Source organism: Canis aureus, chromosome 20, assembly GCF_053574225.1.
Source record: "Canis aureus isolate CA01 chromosome 20, VMU_Caureus_v.1.0, whole genome shotgun sequence".
Lineage (NCBI taxonomy): Eukaryota > Metazoa > Chordata > Mammalia > Carnivora > Canidae > Canis > Canis aureus.
The window spans coordinates 53,633,535-53,649,273 of record NC_135630.1 but is presented as its reverse complement, the minus strand read 5'-3'; the positions used below and the strand labels follow the sequence as shown (position 1 = coordinate 53,649,273).

Sequence of the window (15,739 nt, the reverse complement as noted above, 5' to 3'; positions counted from 1 at the left end):
TCTCTCTCTCTCTCTCAAATAAATAAATAAATAAATAAAATATTTAAAAATAAAAAAATAAGCAAAGTGCCAAGGATCAATGGAGGTCATTTTTAGAACTTGTGATTATTATAAAGGTAGGAGCAGTAAGTGAGGTGATAGAAACAACAAAATAAAAGGAGCAGAGGTTAAGGACAAACCTAGTTTCTACAAAGGCCTTTATTAAAAGGCAAAGCTCTGTTTCTAAAATCAGCAGTTGATTGTTTATATAGCACTCCTCAAGAAAAAGAGCCTCACTTATTCCACCAAAAATGTACATGATAGAGGGATTCAATCTACTTTTTGTAGTTTCAAGAATAGAATTAAACCAGAGAACTTTAGAAGAAGAAAGTTTGGGATCCCATTAGATTTTCCCCATTCTGTTTGGGGAAGTCTTTGCACTTGTTCTTTTCTGGACAAAGCTCTTCTGATGGCTGGTTCCTTGGAATACTCCCACCCTCCTCCCTGACCACTGTGGCTAATGGGGCTCATTAAGCCTTTTTCAGAATTCTGCTCATTTGCTTTGTAGCTCTAATAAGAATCAGTTACTGTGTTGTCTCTTTGTTTAGCTGGTGTCTTAAACAGTGGCATGGTGTTGGGGTGAAGAGCATAGGCTCTAAAACCATCATATCTAGCTTAAATCCCTGCTCTGCCAATTGTTAGCTGAATCTTTTTTGCAAGTTATACTCTCTTCCTTACTTGTAAATGGGGAAAATTACAGCTCCTACTTCACAGGCTTGTTATGAGGAATAAATGAGTTAATACGCATAAAGCACATGGTAACTAACCTGTAGTGTGGTCCCAATAAATATCAGGTGCTGTTGTTTTGTATTACCTTCCTTTATGTTCCAAAGCCTAGCTTAATGCCTGGCACATAATTGGCACTTAATAAAAGTGTATTAAAGAAATGAAAGAATAAATATTCTGAAGAGTGTTCCTATTTGGGTCCTAGTTTTCTCAAAGATAAAATAAAGATTTTTGACTACATAATCACTAATATCCATCCTATTCCAACAGTCTATGATTCTATATGTGAGTCACTTGAACTTATGATTATATTTCTTCCTTAAAAATTCCCACAGGAGGTGAGTTTTTCTTTTGGCAACTCAAATAACCTGGTTCAATTAACACCTGGGACAGTTTTTCTACCCCAGGGGCAGGGAGCCCAGCAACCTGTGACTATAGCCACTTCCTGCCACTTGGTGACAGGAACACAATCAATTCCCCATGTCTCCTCTTTCCACTACTGGATGCTTGACTTCCTACCTTCTGAAGCAATACAGCCTCACAAAATAGAAGCAGCTCCAAAGCAGAGGAATCCACCCACACAGCACTACAGAAATTAGAGCCAGAAAACTCGTATTAGGTCACGCAAGCCACACCCCTTCCAGAACAAGAACATCCTCTTCAACTGACATTTCAGCTCCTCTTCTGGCCCCAAAATAAGGCTGTGCTTCAGTGGTTCCTGTATATGGTTTGAGTAACCGTTTGTAAGCATTCTGGGATCCTTTGAAAATAAAAGTTCCATATAAACTGATATGCTATTTTCTTTGTTATAAAGGTGTGTGTGTGTGTGTGTGTGTGTGTGTGTGTGTGTGTGTGTGTGTCTTTGGCTTATCTTGCTGGGAATAGTCACAAGATTTCTCAAAGAAAAAAATTATACCAGCAAGTCTTTGACCTGGTTTTTGTCAAACCTCTGCTGATTAATGCCCTGATTGCCTTGCTGAGAACAATAGAAAAATTAGTTTTGTAAACAATTAGAATATTATTTAAAGCACTACATGTTAATTTTCGCTAATATATTTGCTCACATTTTCCTCAACTTAAAGTATATATTTATTTACTGTCAATGTAAATTCAGTTTAATTTTAATTGTGTAACACTATTTTGTTGGCTTTGGGTATGAAGGCTTATAACTGTTAATTTGCTGAACATTCAATATTTTAAAAATCTGTTTCATTGTGCTGAATATACAAACTCAACTTTAGGTTACAAGAAAGTCAACTGATTAACACAAATGTCAAACACTACTGGGGATGCAACCCAAATCCTTGGCTACCATCCAACCATTCTTCTATCTCAGGGACAATTTAATTATTTCTTTGTTAGGAAGGGAACGTAAGGGTGGGAAATGAAGTCTGAGATGACACAGTAAGTAGTACTTTGCATAGTAGTAGTACTTTGCTACTTATGGCTTTCTCCTCTTGAAGAGCTGAAGGCAAATAGTCTAAGAAAATGTTTCTTTTTTGGCACATGCACAAACAAAATTAGCAATAATGTACCCATTTTACAGAGATGAAAACTGGATTGTGGAAAAATAGAGTCACTGGTCATTGTAATCTAAATCATAGTGACAGAGACAGGGAAGGGCTAAAATCTGTCTCCTAAGTCCTAACCCATAATTATATCCAAAAGACCAGATTTTCTTGAAAATAACCAGAAATGGAAACAACAAAGTACTCTACAAAATGTAAAGAGCTACTCAAAGATATAATAGTAATAAAATTCTGAACTGGAGCGGTTTGTTTCCTTCATCTGAAAGTATATTAAAAAGAAGAATTATTACAAGGAATGGTGTTAAACTCAATATATTCTTTAAAAACTACTATTATTTTAGATAATAAAGTAAGTTACATACTTAAAGAAGTTTCATAAGCTAAAGATAATTTCCTGATTTTATAAATACTGCCATTCACGTTGGAAAGCTCTAGATAACTGCTGTCTATTCTGACACATAACTAACGATGCAGAGAAAGTCAATTGTGACCCATAGTTGGGAATGAACCTCAATGTCTAACACATTCCAATTGAACAGAGTTCAGAGAGAGAAAGAGACAGATATACACTACTCGGAAATTTCAAATTTTGAACAAAGTGGAACAGTCTTCAAAAGAATACACAGAAAATGGGGGGGGGGGCTCAAGGATAAAGAGCTATAAAAGAAAACATTGGGAACATAATTTTTGGATCAGTGTAGAAGAATGTAGACTGGGTATAAACTAGCAGGAAGTACTTTAAGGTTATATTGAAAAAGGGGCCCAGTGAGCAACAAAAAGAAAACAATAGGTTCAGCAGTTTTAAAACCATAACAATAAATAAATGAACCAGTGTGAAAGGATATCAAGATTTCTCTAAAAGGAAGCATTCCTCACAGGAATTGAGCCATGGAAGGTAGTACTAAAACATCAGCATTTATACCACATCCACCAAAATATGAATTATTTTAACTATTTCTCCATGTAACACATCTGCCCATTTAAACCTAGACAATGCCTCAAGGTGGGAAACCATTAATCCAGAAGTTTTGCATTTTACGGACCATCAAGGGGCTAACAGAGATACCTAATGAGTCTCATTTCAGTTCACTTTGAGTAAAGAGGACCACAGAACGGCTGCTCAGGTCACTGCATTGAGAATTCAAAGGCCATGAGGCTCAGCGGGAACAGTCTGTAATCAATTATTGCTGCCTGTCATGGCCATGGGAGTGGGGAATCCAAACCCACCTGCCATTTGTTTGATTTTCTGATCCCGTCCGACCCTCTTAACTTAGAGTTGAGGAAACTGAGGCATAGGCAACTTACATTTAAGAACAAAGAGCTGCAATAATTGGCTGAAAGGCAGACAGATGTTAGGTTGTTATTCTTTATTGAATAACTCGACACTGATGTCAAGTTCCCACCTTTCCTTTCTTCCATTGCATTATAAATACTGATTATTTAGAATTCTACAGAAGATATAACTCATACATAGTTACACTTCTTCAATAATATAATCTTAGTTTTTTCTACCATTAAAATCTTAATATTTATACTCTTATTTTTTCAAGTCCCTAATTAATATGTACCTTTCTGGGAAAAAAAAAAAAAAAAAAACCTTCTTACTAAAACTTACTTTCTCTCTCTAGGACATTTAGTCCAATAAATGTACTGATTTTCCTAGGCCCCATTCCTTTTTCCTTTTTTTTTCTTTCTGTCTGTGTAGAGAGTTTATAAATCTAACTGACTTAATCCCATTCAGTGTGATACTAAAACTAGTAATGAAGTGTAGAGGAACCATTAATATACCAACTTCCTCTAAAATGCACACCAAGGTACCCTTGAGTAATCTCAAATTACTAGCCACATTCCCTTGAAGCTTACAGCAAGAAGTATGGAATATCCATTGGCCCAGCATTTACCTTCTGTAACCACACCCAATATAGAATTACTTTTCAGAAATCCGAATGAAATGTTATGGGTAACCAAATCATTATTACAATTGTAATAATAGGATATCTAATATCTATACCAACATAAAATAACCTAGCACTAATAGGTGTTATTCATCACTTAAATTTCCCTGCATCATTTGTTTTTTTTTTTTTTTTCACCTGTGTATAGTACTTATTCTAAAACTTGAGTGCACTTGCAAAGACAAGAAAGCAAATGTTTCTACAAAAGGCTCCTGATGAGAAAACACACAGACTCCATGAAGATGGCTTGTAATGGAAGTGCCTTAGGCCCACTTGGATTTTTTTCAGCATATTTCTCCAAACTATCTGTATTAGGTGATCATTGGAAAGTTAATGGCAAGTCTCTGGTATGTGGGCCTTCCTGTGAAAAATCCTTTAACCCAGGCACCCCTTTAGAAACTATAGAAACTATAGCAGGGGATAGGATAGGCATAGAGCATACTTTATGACTGTTACTGCTTTGCCTCTCCAACCGCCCACTGAAGAGATATTTTGGCTCAGATTTACCTATCATGGCAGCATGGGCCCATTGGGACCCATGGAAGGTTGTAATGAGGGGCTCCATCAACCAGTCTCATTATTTCAGAAGGCCCAAGGGAATAACACACTCACCAATAATAAGGCTGCTAAAGCTAGAGTGTCAAATTACTTTGCTTTGGGGTAAAATCTTATCAATTTCATATGAAAACTCTTATTACCTCATGCTGATCAGAGTCTCTGATTGGCAACTGTGCATGTGTTTATTAATAAAATGTGAAATAAAAACAAATTATTTTGTTTAAACATTAAAATATTTCAAAACACAGAGTCTTAGACATAGAAGGTAATCAGAGAAGACTAATTTACATTAAGGGCTTAAGGTCAGTCTAATATGTTTCATAATGATGAGGATTGCAAGGTCATAGCTAAAACTTTCATGGCATTTACTAAGTCTGAGGCACTCTTCTAAGTATTATCCATACACTAATCCATTCAATCATCACAAGGACCATATCAGAAAGGAACAATTATTAGCCTACAGTAGGGCTATAAAGTCAGAAGTGAGCAAACACACGGGGACCATCAAAAGGACATGCCTACAGTCATACAGACAATAAGGGCTGAAGCAAGCACTTGAACCCAGGCACTGTGGCCTTAAAATCCATCCTCTTTCAGGTCCTCCTTCCAGGGAGTACTCTGTCTAGGGTCTTATTGTTAACTATAACAAACACATACATAGCACAGTAACTTTCCTTAGATGTAAAATTAGGGATATTGATAGTTTTCTCAAGAGTTGTTGATAAGATTTAACAAGTTATTTTTGGCAAGATTATAGACCAATACTTGGCACAAGGGAAGTTCTGTTAGGCGTTTGCCAATATTAATACTAATAGTCTCTTAAACCACAAAGCTTTTTTTTTCTTCCCTTGAGCACAAATGAACCTTCTCACCTGTGATCAGTACTGGGTAACAGATTAACTTAAAGATGACTTTGCTTGGGGCGCACCTCGTGGCTCAGTAGGCTAGGCAGCCAACTCTTGATTTTGGCTTAGGCCAGGATCTTTGGGTCCTGGGATGAAGCCCCACATTCATTGGGCTCTGTGCTCAGTGGTGCTTCAGGATTCTCTCTCCCTCTGCCCCTCCCCTTCCTAATTAATTAATTAATTGATTGATTAAAATGCTTCAACTACCGATAGGTAATGAAATTCAATCAACTGCCTAAAAACAAACCATTAACTCATCATATGGTAAAAACTCATGTGAACACTCCCTTTGTACCCAGGGAGGGGGATGGTAAGGGGAGAGGAGACTACTCATCCCCTAGAGGTGCCTGTAATCAGGGGCCTCGGTGCTGCCAAGGACTCTTGTGAGTACTTTTTTTCTTTTCTGCCTCATCACAAACACTCCTATGAGACTGTAATTTACCACTAAATCTGTGCGCATAGAAACGAATTTTAAAAGGATAACATCCACCACATGATCTATATACATTCTTTGGGCCAGCGTATCATTGCATAAGATTACTCAGTTTTAATAAAACTCCATCCTTTGAAGCTCTGCTGTGGAGGAGAGTAATTCCACAGCAGCTTTGAAGTATACTCCCTCAAACAGAGTAAGAGAAAAAGCCATTGTTGATTTCACTACTATTTAAGAGTTAATGAGAGATTTGCACCTGTACAGCTGTCGTGGACTGTAACTAGCTCATGGAGTGAATGTGTTTTCTGCTTGAGACAGTTGTAAATGCCTTGAGTAAAAACACTGAGGACTGCTAATGGATAGGTTTATTTTAAAGCATGCCATCTGCTATCAATCATAGAGAAGTATAGGAAGCAAGTTTGGCTGGGCTCCCTCCTTGCGAGCCTGATAAAGACAGGGCTCCAGGACTCGGGAACATTGAGTCCTCAAGAGAATAAAACATCAAACCTACTCAGCAGCTCCACTAACAATAATAAAAATGCCTCTGCCTAAAGGTGACATTCTGAATTTACGATTATTTGTGTCTATAAAGTGTATTCTTTGGCTCCTGACTCATTCTGACTGTCTCACTCCGAGAACAATACATTAAGCCTGCCTGGAGTAAATGGAAATCCTATCCTTTTATTAAACCAGCAGCCAGTACCTGAGACGATCTAATGCCCTGTATGATCGCAGGAAGATTTTCAGCTCTGTTCTGTTCCTTTTTTCAAGAGTTTTAGTAAGAAAATTACAAATGAAATCTATGTTGATGCACTAAAATACACAAATAATGTAGGCAACTTATGTTTCCTAAAAGACAAAATCAAGAGAGGTAAAATAAAAGAGTGAACTGGAACTAATCCTACTCTTCTCCTGTCACGTGCCTACTGCAATGCCATTGGAAAATTGCATATTAGAGATATGTGTTAGCAAAACTGAGAACCGGTTGCTTAGAGTTATTATGTTCTGTACGCCGTATGGACCAAGTATGTGTTCAAGAGGACAAAACATTATTTCCTCGGAAATCTTCCAGCTGTGGAATCATAAGCAATATTGCTTTCAAAAATGGATCCCAAAGTATTCCTTGAAAAATGTCGAGCCTGGCTTATTAAAAGTGCTGCCTGCCGAAATCCTCAGCGGATAAAATGAGTTGTGGTGGCTTTGGAAACTTCCATAGCTTATAATGTTAGATTCAGCCACAAATCTGCAGCTTAACTTAATTCTACTGTTAGCCTGGAAAATGGAGTTGTGAGTATTTAGGGAAAACCCACCTGGCCAGCAAACTCATGAGCCTAATTAAAGTTAATAGAGAAATTAAAAGAGGAAAACATTGGCTCAGCAGTGGCAAGAAGAAATGTATCAGGCAATAGAAATTCAGGGAAGGAACTTCTGTTTTTGTATGATGCATTTGTTAGAAGTTCTTTCTTCCTAAATACATGAAAGAGTTATTTGATTTACTATATATTATGGCTGATATGCTATGGTTCAATAAATAATTTTCATACTGAAGGAAATTAACGTTTTAGGTTAAATAGTAAAGAAGTGGAAATACTGATTCAATCCACGAGTACACTTGCAGATCTGCTGTGCACTCAGCACTCTGCTAGGTTCGGTAATATTAGGAGTATGAGTAAATTTGCAGTAGTTTATTAGTAGTAATATTGGTAAAAAAATATTAGTATTATATGTAATATTAGTAAAAGGCATTATCCTTGCCCTTCGTGGGGAAAAATGTCTAACTTTGACTTGGATTGAATTCCAGAGCAATATTATAGTGCCAATCTTAAGAATCAAATTTTTAGAGAGGCAAAATGTATTCTAAGAATTCGGAGAAGGGGGAGAAAAGCAAAGTCTTCAGTAGCCCAGAAAAGTTGGTTGGGAAGCCTTGTATTATTTCCTTAAAAATAAAAGAAAGATATAAAATGAATAAAGAGAGCCTATAATTTACACATAAAAGGTTATAAAAGATAAATACCTACTGAAATGTCAGCATACTTTCCAATGCAATATGGGGTAAAATGTTGAGTCAAGTTCCAAAATATACCTGGGGCAGAAGGCAGCAACAACAATGCTTTAGTCCTTTGACAAGGGTCAAAGAAATCAAATGTCCATACTGACGAAGCTGGAAACGCATGAATGTCTGAGTAAAGCAGGTTAGGTCAGAGTGTGAGCACAGCCAGTGAAGGGCAACCACCTCGTCTAAACAGCCAGGTGCCTCTACCCAATACACACCAATCAGTGCCATGAGAGGAGGAGAACCCAGGGTCACCAGATCATGCAATTTATCAAACGAAGTTGGACACCTGGCTTTTATGTAATACTGTCCAATTTGTTAAAAGACTTCCATGGTCAAACCAAGCACCTTACCACTGCAGGCCACTTCCAGCAACCCTGCTCTGGGCTTTTCAATGGTCCATGACATAGACAACTGAATGGCTAGTTCTAAGAATCCTGAACATCAGTCTAAATACTACTAAAAGCTCCTGTGTTACATTTAAAGTCCTTCTACCTGGTGGACTCACCAATCTTTTCATTAGACCAACTCTATGAATTATTTTAGAGGGGCCAGTCTGTCTTAGAAAGAGCTGGAGGTCAATGTGCTTCTTACACCAAATCTCAAGTCCCTGACAAATAACTCAGTGGAGCACCAGCGGAACCAGCCCCTCAATGGGGCCTGTGCTGCCACAATTAGACGTGAGTGGTCATATCAGGAAGAGAAATACCTGAAGATTAGCACAGTAATTTGTTTCTTTAAACCTGAATCATTTAATTTCTTTTCCTGCAAAAACAGTGGGCTATGAATACAGTAAAAGAATTAAAATCGCATTTATAAAGTGATTTCTAAAAGATTTTAATGTTTTCAATAAAAAAATGGGTCATTAAAATATAGTTAATAAATATTATTCAGAACTCATTAACTTAAATACCTCTGCTTAGAAATTATAAATACTCGCTGCCTGAATTGTAAGAAAGTTATAATGCCAGGTAGGTATTATGTGATGTTTTCACAGTTAATATTTGCAACCTAAGATCTACACATTGAGAAAGGGAGGTGTTTAAACCAAAATGAAGCCACTCTTGTACTTTGAGAAGTCTTATTTTGTCATACTATTTAAGAAAAGACTTAATGTGAATTTTTTAAATAGTACTGCCAATTCTGACTACATGTAATTCCATGTCATTGGGAAAATGTTTCTGAAGATATTGTGTGTTTATTGTTTTGGCCAACAACTATTTATTGAAGCTGTACTTAGTGCAGAAAAGAAAAATACCTTACTATAAGAACTTTGTGTTACTGGATGGAAATCCCTTACTTTAGTTTATTTCCCTTGCATATTTGGTTAGTCTCAAATTCAAAGCCATCCACGTTAAAAGTCAGATGCATAAATGGCAACAGATTCAAAGACAGAAGCTCTTGCTTCATACCAACACTTAGCAGACATTGTCTACACAACATGTAAGGCTATGATTAATACTGCGACTACCTTTTCCAATTTAGAATGTCAAACCACCCACAGTATCAAGAAACAGGTGACCATTTGGGAGGTAAATATGCCAACCACATAACCCAAACTTCATCAAAATCAATGACCTACATGTAAACAAATAAAGAAGAGCATTAAAAAAAAAAAAAAGAAAGAAAGAAAGAAGAGCATTAACAATAAAATGCCATCTGTTGCATTCTGGAATGAGCTAAGGGCTAAGACTTGTTCTAGCTTGATCACAAAGTTACTGTGACCTTGATAAGAGGAGGTATCACATCACTGTGCTTCTTGTTTCTCTCCTGGGAAAACAGAGAGAGGAACTAGGTGGTTGCTTAGCCCTCTATCTTGAATTTCTTATTTGTGTTAACCTATTTCCATTTCTGTGATGGGTACACTTAAGAAATACAGGTTTTTTTTACTTTGATATGGATATTTTCATAATTTCTATCACTTACAAATTAGGTAAACATTTTCCTTCTTCTGTGTCTAACAAAGTGCATTTTTCATCCTACAAAAACAGTTTTACCTGTATCTACCTAATTATCCATCCATCCATCCATCCATCCATCCATCTGGCTGGAATGCCAAGCTACAGAGAATATCACTGCTACAACTTTTGGTGTATTTCCTATTAGTCATTTACTTATGCAGTGATGCATACATATTTATACAAAGCTGTCATTAAATGGAGTCAGTTCTTTATTCTTATTTTTCCACCACTTCACATGATGTCAAAGACCTTACCTCATTATCTTCGTATATTTTTTAAGAATACAACCATAGAATCTTCCGTTAGATGAACATATCACAGCTGATTAACCATTTCCCAAATGTTGGACATTTGCTTTCATTTTTTCTTTTGCAGTCAAAATCCTAGCTAACAAATCTTAGTGTACACTCATGAATACTTCCTTAAGATCCGTTCCTAAGTACAGATATATGATTTTTAAAGCTTTTGGCTTGGACTGCTACCATGCTACCCAGAAAGGTTGTGTCAATTCACTCTGCCACCACTGTAGAAGATTGTCTATTATTGGCTTACACACTAGTGTGTATTGTATCAATATGATAGGTGGCCCATAACAAGAGATTTTGTGCTGCTTCCTGGGGAGCAATAGGGGAAGGAGTGCCATCTTAATCTCTAATTTTCTCAATCACAGTTTTTGAGTATTCTTGAAAGCTTAAAACTGGGCTCTGTGCCCACCCCTTACACACACACACACACACACACACACACACAGAGCCCCCGTGGTCATACATGTAAGATGAACCTTCTGATGACAGCAAACAGACTCCCGCTGACATACACAATCAGGGGAAGGGAGGACTTTTCTGAGATCACTTGGTTATAAGCCAGCTGTCAAGAGGCCATGGAGAGCGAGAGTGAGTCTTCAGGGGATCCTGCCTGGTTGAGAAAACAGTTTCTAAGATGATAGGAGTGTTATATGTTGTAGATGGAAAAGATCTTTCCCTTTATCTACTAAAGAAAGAAAACTATTGCCAGGAAATGAAGTATTTTCAAAACCCAACAACAACAACCAAAAGAAAAATTTGTGAATTTTGCCAGCGAGCACAAGGAACTCAGCCACCAGTCAAAAGGCTCCGTGTCCAACTCAGAGCTGGATTCACTTTAACAAAAATTTCCCTCTTCAGCCACCTAAGTGTCTGTTGAATTAGGCAAGAAGCCAAGCTGGGGTAGAAATAGTCACTCACATGAAATGTCCGTTTCCATTTGGATCTCTATGGCCCTTTCCCATGTCATGGTGAAAAAATGCTTCCTCTGCTTGGATGTTTTCAGGATGCCTTGGTTTGAGGAGGAAGTCAGATCTGCTGTTCAGAAGGCATCCACAGGAGGGGAAGCCACAGCTTTGCACACTCGGACCAGGCTGTCCATGCTTAAAAAAGAAAGACAAAAAGGACAGGAAAGGACAGGAAATGAAAAGGAAAATAAAAGAAAAAAAGAAAGAAAAGAAAAGAGAGAAAATAAAGAAAAAGATTCCTCGCCCACTCCTACCCATGGTTTTGATGTTGAAAGAAACCTGTTGTGGTTTGAATGACTCGGTCAGTTCTTTTGGGATTTTCCAAAGTTTCCTATAAAAAGAAATCTGTGGGAAATGAATGATTGCATAATCACTAACATATGCCAATTTCTCAAAACCTGTTATCTTTTTGGTGTTTTGAATTGCATCGTCCCAACTAGTGAATTGCTATCTTCTAATAGTTTTAAGTAGTGATGCAGACTGGATAGTCCCTTTCTCTCTCTTTCTCTTTAACTTTTGAAGGGTACCTAGTTAAAGAAAAAGTAAATATCACAAAAAGGAAAGCCAGGTGGTTTGTGCAGCAAAAGAAGGGGATAGGGTGATGAAGAAGGGGTGGAATGAGGCAATTATCTAGATATATAGTGGATGAAGAGAAAACCTGATTTCTTCAATTACCTGTATACCTTAAATAATATTTTATTTAGCCTGACTTAAAATAATTAATTCTCTCTATCTCTCTATCTCTTTCTTTGATAAAAGTAGATGTGGTTAGCTAGTAAGATCATTTGTCTTTTTTAATCCATAGTAGATATGGAATTTGCTCCTTTTTGCTTAAAAAAAAAATTAAAGTGCCTGGGCCCAGAAAACAATCCTTAAAATTAAAGAAAAGCTGGGGATAAAGCATAAAGGCAAAGGCAACACACAGAAAGGGGCTGGTGAAGGAAATAAAATGGATGCTGTTCACTTTCTATGACGATGAAGATCACTGATGCCTGTTATTCAATTTATTAAATGAGTTATAGATAAGGAATTCCAGAGGTTGCTGCTATTCCTGGCAGCTGCATCACAGAGAATCTGCAGTTATCTGGTTTACTACTGGGACCACAAAAATGGATGTTAAAAGCAAACCCATTTTTTTTTTTCAAAATTCTTCATTACCATTCTTTGTGAAAAGTTGAAGACCCAGTGAGGTGCTGATGTTTAGCCAGAGGGACGTGGGTCCATATCTCTAAAGTAAGGATCCTCAGCAGGCATTCAGTGAAAGGGGGGACTTGTGCTTCTCAATCCTGGCTATACATTGGAATTACCTAGGGAACTTTAAAACTACTAATGCCTCAAGTTTATCCTACACTAGGTAAATCAGACCACACGCATAAATATTGTTGTTGTTTGTTTTAAATCCTTGGGTGAATCCAACGTGCAACCAGGGAAGGGAGCCATTCACATGCTCTTATGGCATCTAGGACTTCTTTCTCTTAAACCATATCCTACTTGATTGCGGACACATACTTAAATGTGCTATCTTTACAAGTAGATTAGACTGTAAGGGAGTGTATTGGCTACTTCCGTGTTCATAACACCTAAGGTGACACCTGATTTAGAGTAAATGTTCAAAGCACATTTTTACAAATGTTGGTGATATATAAATGATTACAAGACAACATTTTGAAACAGTGAATGATTGTTTTAGAAGTGATGAATATATTAAGACAGGAAAGTTTTAGCCTAGGACATATTGTTCAGAGAAAATTTGATGAGAGTGATGAATCTTTGCTGGGCATCGTAGGCAGTATGAAATGTGGTACATGAAAAAGAACTGTGTGAGCAGAGATTAAAAAGCCAGTGCAAAGTATTTTGCAGGGTGAGGAAACTAACTTTCCACTGACTATCTAATATTGCCCTTTGTGTTCATGCCAGAAAAACTGAATGTGTGTGAATCTACCTAATTTTTTTTAAAGTCCAGAAAATATCAAAAGCTAAATGTGTGAGAAAACGTAATTAGTGATAACATCAAAAAAAAAAAAAAGGGGGAAGTTCAGCTAGAAGTTAGCAAACATCCATAGGTAATAAGTAACATTTCAATAGCCTAACTTCATTTTACAGAAATGTTTCTTGTTTAGGAGATTAGGGAAAAGCAAAAGAATAATTCATCTTTATTCCCATCGGAAATTATACATCATATCTTGAGTGATAACATGGAGATTAGAGTTCAATCGTGGTGCAGTTAAGGGGAGTTGTATCTTGTTGAAGGTTTCACGTTTTATTTGTAGGATTATAATACCGTGTGGTCAAAATTGTCTTTGAAATTGTTTTTTGATATGTCTTTCTCGGCAAGAACAACACAGTCAGTCTTTCCTGCAGCTATGGAACTAATCATTTTTTTCTGTGATTGAGCATTATATGAAGTAGTTGGCTCAGGTTTACAAACCATATTGAATATCCCTAAAAATCTTTAAAAACTAGAATCACACTCAGCTTGACAAAATGATCAAACTCAGAACTTTATGGACACTTGGAATCCAATGAGAACTGCAATCACAAGACAAACATCACTTGAGCAGAATGAAGGGAAGGAGAGCCTCCATTATGTGTGGTGTTTTCTCTCTCTCTTTACCTCTCTCGATTCTCTAAAATTGCCCTTATTGGTGTCATGTAGAAAATATAATGCAATTAACTTATGTTAAATTCGTCTCTGATGAAATGTAAATATAGGCTTTTCATAATTATCAAGCTGAGAAAAAGTATATTTGATACTGTATTCATGGGCTTCTGTGGTTTCACTTCTCAAAGTTTTGGTGAATGCCTTAGATTAGGAGATGCAGAAGGAAGTGTATTCATTTTATGATAACATAAATCTTGGAGGAGAGCTAATATTTTGGAATACAGAGTCAATATGCAAACAGATCTCTATAACCATAGAATTGCCAAAGAAGGTAACATTTAGCAGCAAACTATAAACCTGTGGATTTAAGTTCCAAATATTATACTAATATAACTAATACCTAAACATTAGTATAACTAATACCTAAATCTATTTGAAAAAAACCATCTGTTGAATATGAGCCCCAAATCAAGAGCTATAGTAATTCTAACTGTTGACATAATAATTATGTATAGGCTAATAAAAAACAACTGCAGAGTAGAAAAGCATTTTTTTAGATTTTATGTTTAATTATACATTTTGAAAAGTAGTGAAAAGGCATAATAAAAAAATAAATCTGAATCTCCCAGTATCAATTACACCCAAATCTCTAATTTTTAACAAAATAAAATTTTAGCAAAATAGATTGTGCCAGTGATTACCCAATGGCATTTATCAAGGTAAATGAGTGAGTCTCAGGGCGACTTTGAACTCCTTAAAAGAAGTTTAAGAGCTAGTAGCCTTCATAGTTGTTTCACATGATTTAGATAAAACACAACAAGGGACATTTCATCGTGGAGAAATTAAATGGTTCTCCTGCAATGATCCTGGATTCATCTTCTAATGGTAGAACTTTAGATTTGGGAAGGACTATAGCAACCATCTGGTCTGAATTCCCTCTCAGTGAAATACTTCTTTGATAGTATATGGAATCCCAGAAGGAAAGAAACCTTACAAGCTTATTTATACAATTATCAGTAACGTATTTGCATCTCTTTCCAAATATGTCCACAAAGTATTCAAGTAGCTGATTAAGTCACTATTTAATTTGAAAAATGGACTCTGTCGAAAATTCTAGCAATTCAAATTGACATATTCAGTCTTGATCTGTCTCTTGAGCTCCAGACTTCAATAGTCAGGTGTCAACTAACCATTTCCATTTCCCATATCCAAAAATGAATTCCAATTTTCACTCTTTCCAATCTATTCCTATTGCAGTGTTTTCTTTTCAGTTTATATTGTTAACCATACAGGGATTACTGGGGGCGCCTGAGTGGCCCAGGTGTTCAAGCATCGGTCTCTTGGTTTCCACTCAGGTCCTGAGAGCCAGTGGCAGCCTCAACCCTGAGCATGGAGTCTGGGTTTCTCTCTCCCTCTCTTTCTGCCCCACCCACTCATGCTTGCTCGTGCTCTCTCACTTTCGTTCTCTCTCTTTGAAATAAATAAATAAATCTTTTTAAAAAAATAATTACTGATATTTGGGTTTATGTCTGTCATCACCGTATTTGTTTTCTATTTGATCCTCTGGTTTTATACTTTTTTCTTGATTTTTCTTTTTAATTAGTCAAATATTTTTAATCATTTTATTTATTTATTTATTTTTTAATCATTTTATTTTAGCTTCTAATAGCTTGTTAGTTCTGTATTTGCTAGCTTTCCCTTTAGTGGT

The 15,739-nt window shown here is 36.6% G+C and overlaps 1 long non-coding RNA gene across 1 annotated transcript in view; it reads right to left on the bottom strand.

Annotated features, from left to right (window-relative positions):
- Nucleotides 1–11,691, bottom strand: part of LOC144291814 (uncharacterized) — a 243,694-nt gene extending 232,003 nt beyond the window's left edge. Inside the window, exon 1 of the long non-coding RNA XR_013359362.1 lies at nucleotides 11,383–11,691. This is a non-coding gene — a long non-coding RNA (uncharacterized LOC144291814). The remainder of the gene's footprint in view (nucleotides 1–11,382) is intronic.
- Nucleotides 11,692–15,739: the final 4,048 nt, after the last annotated feature.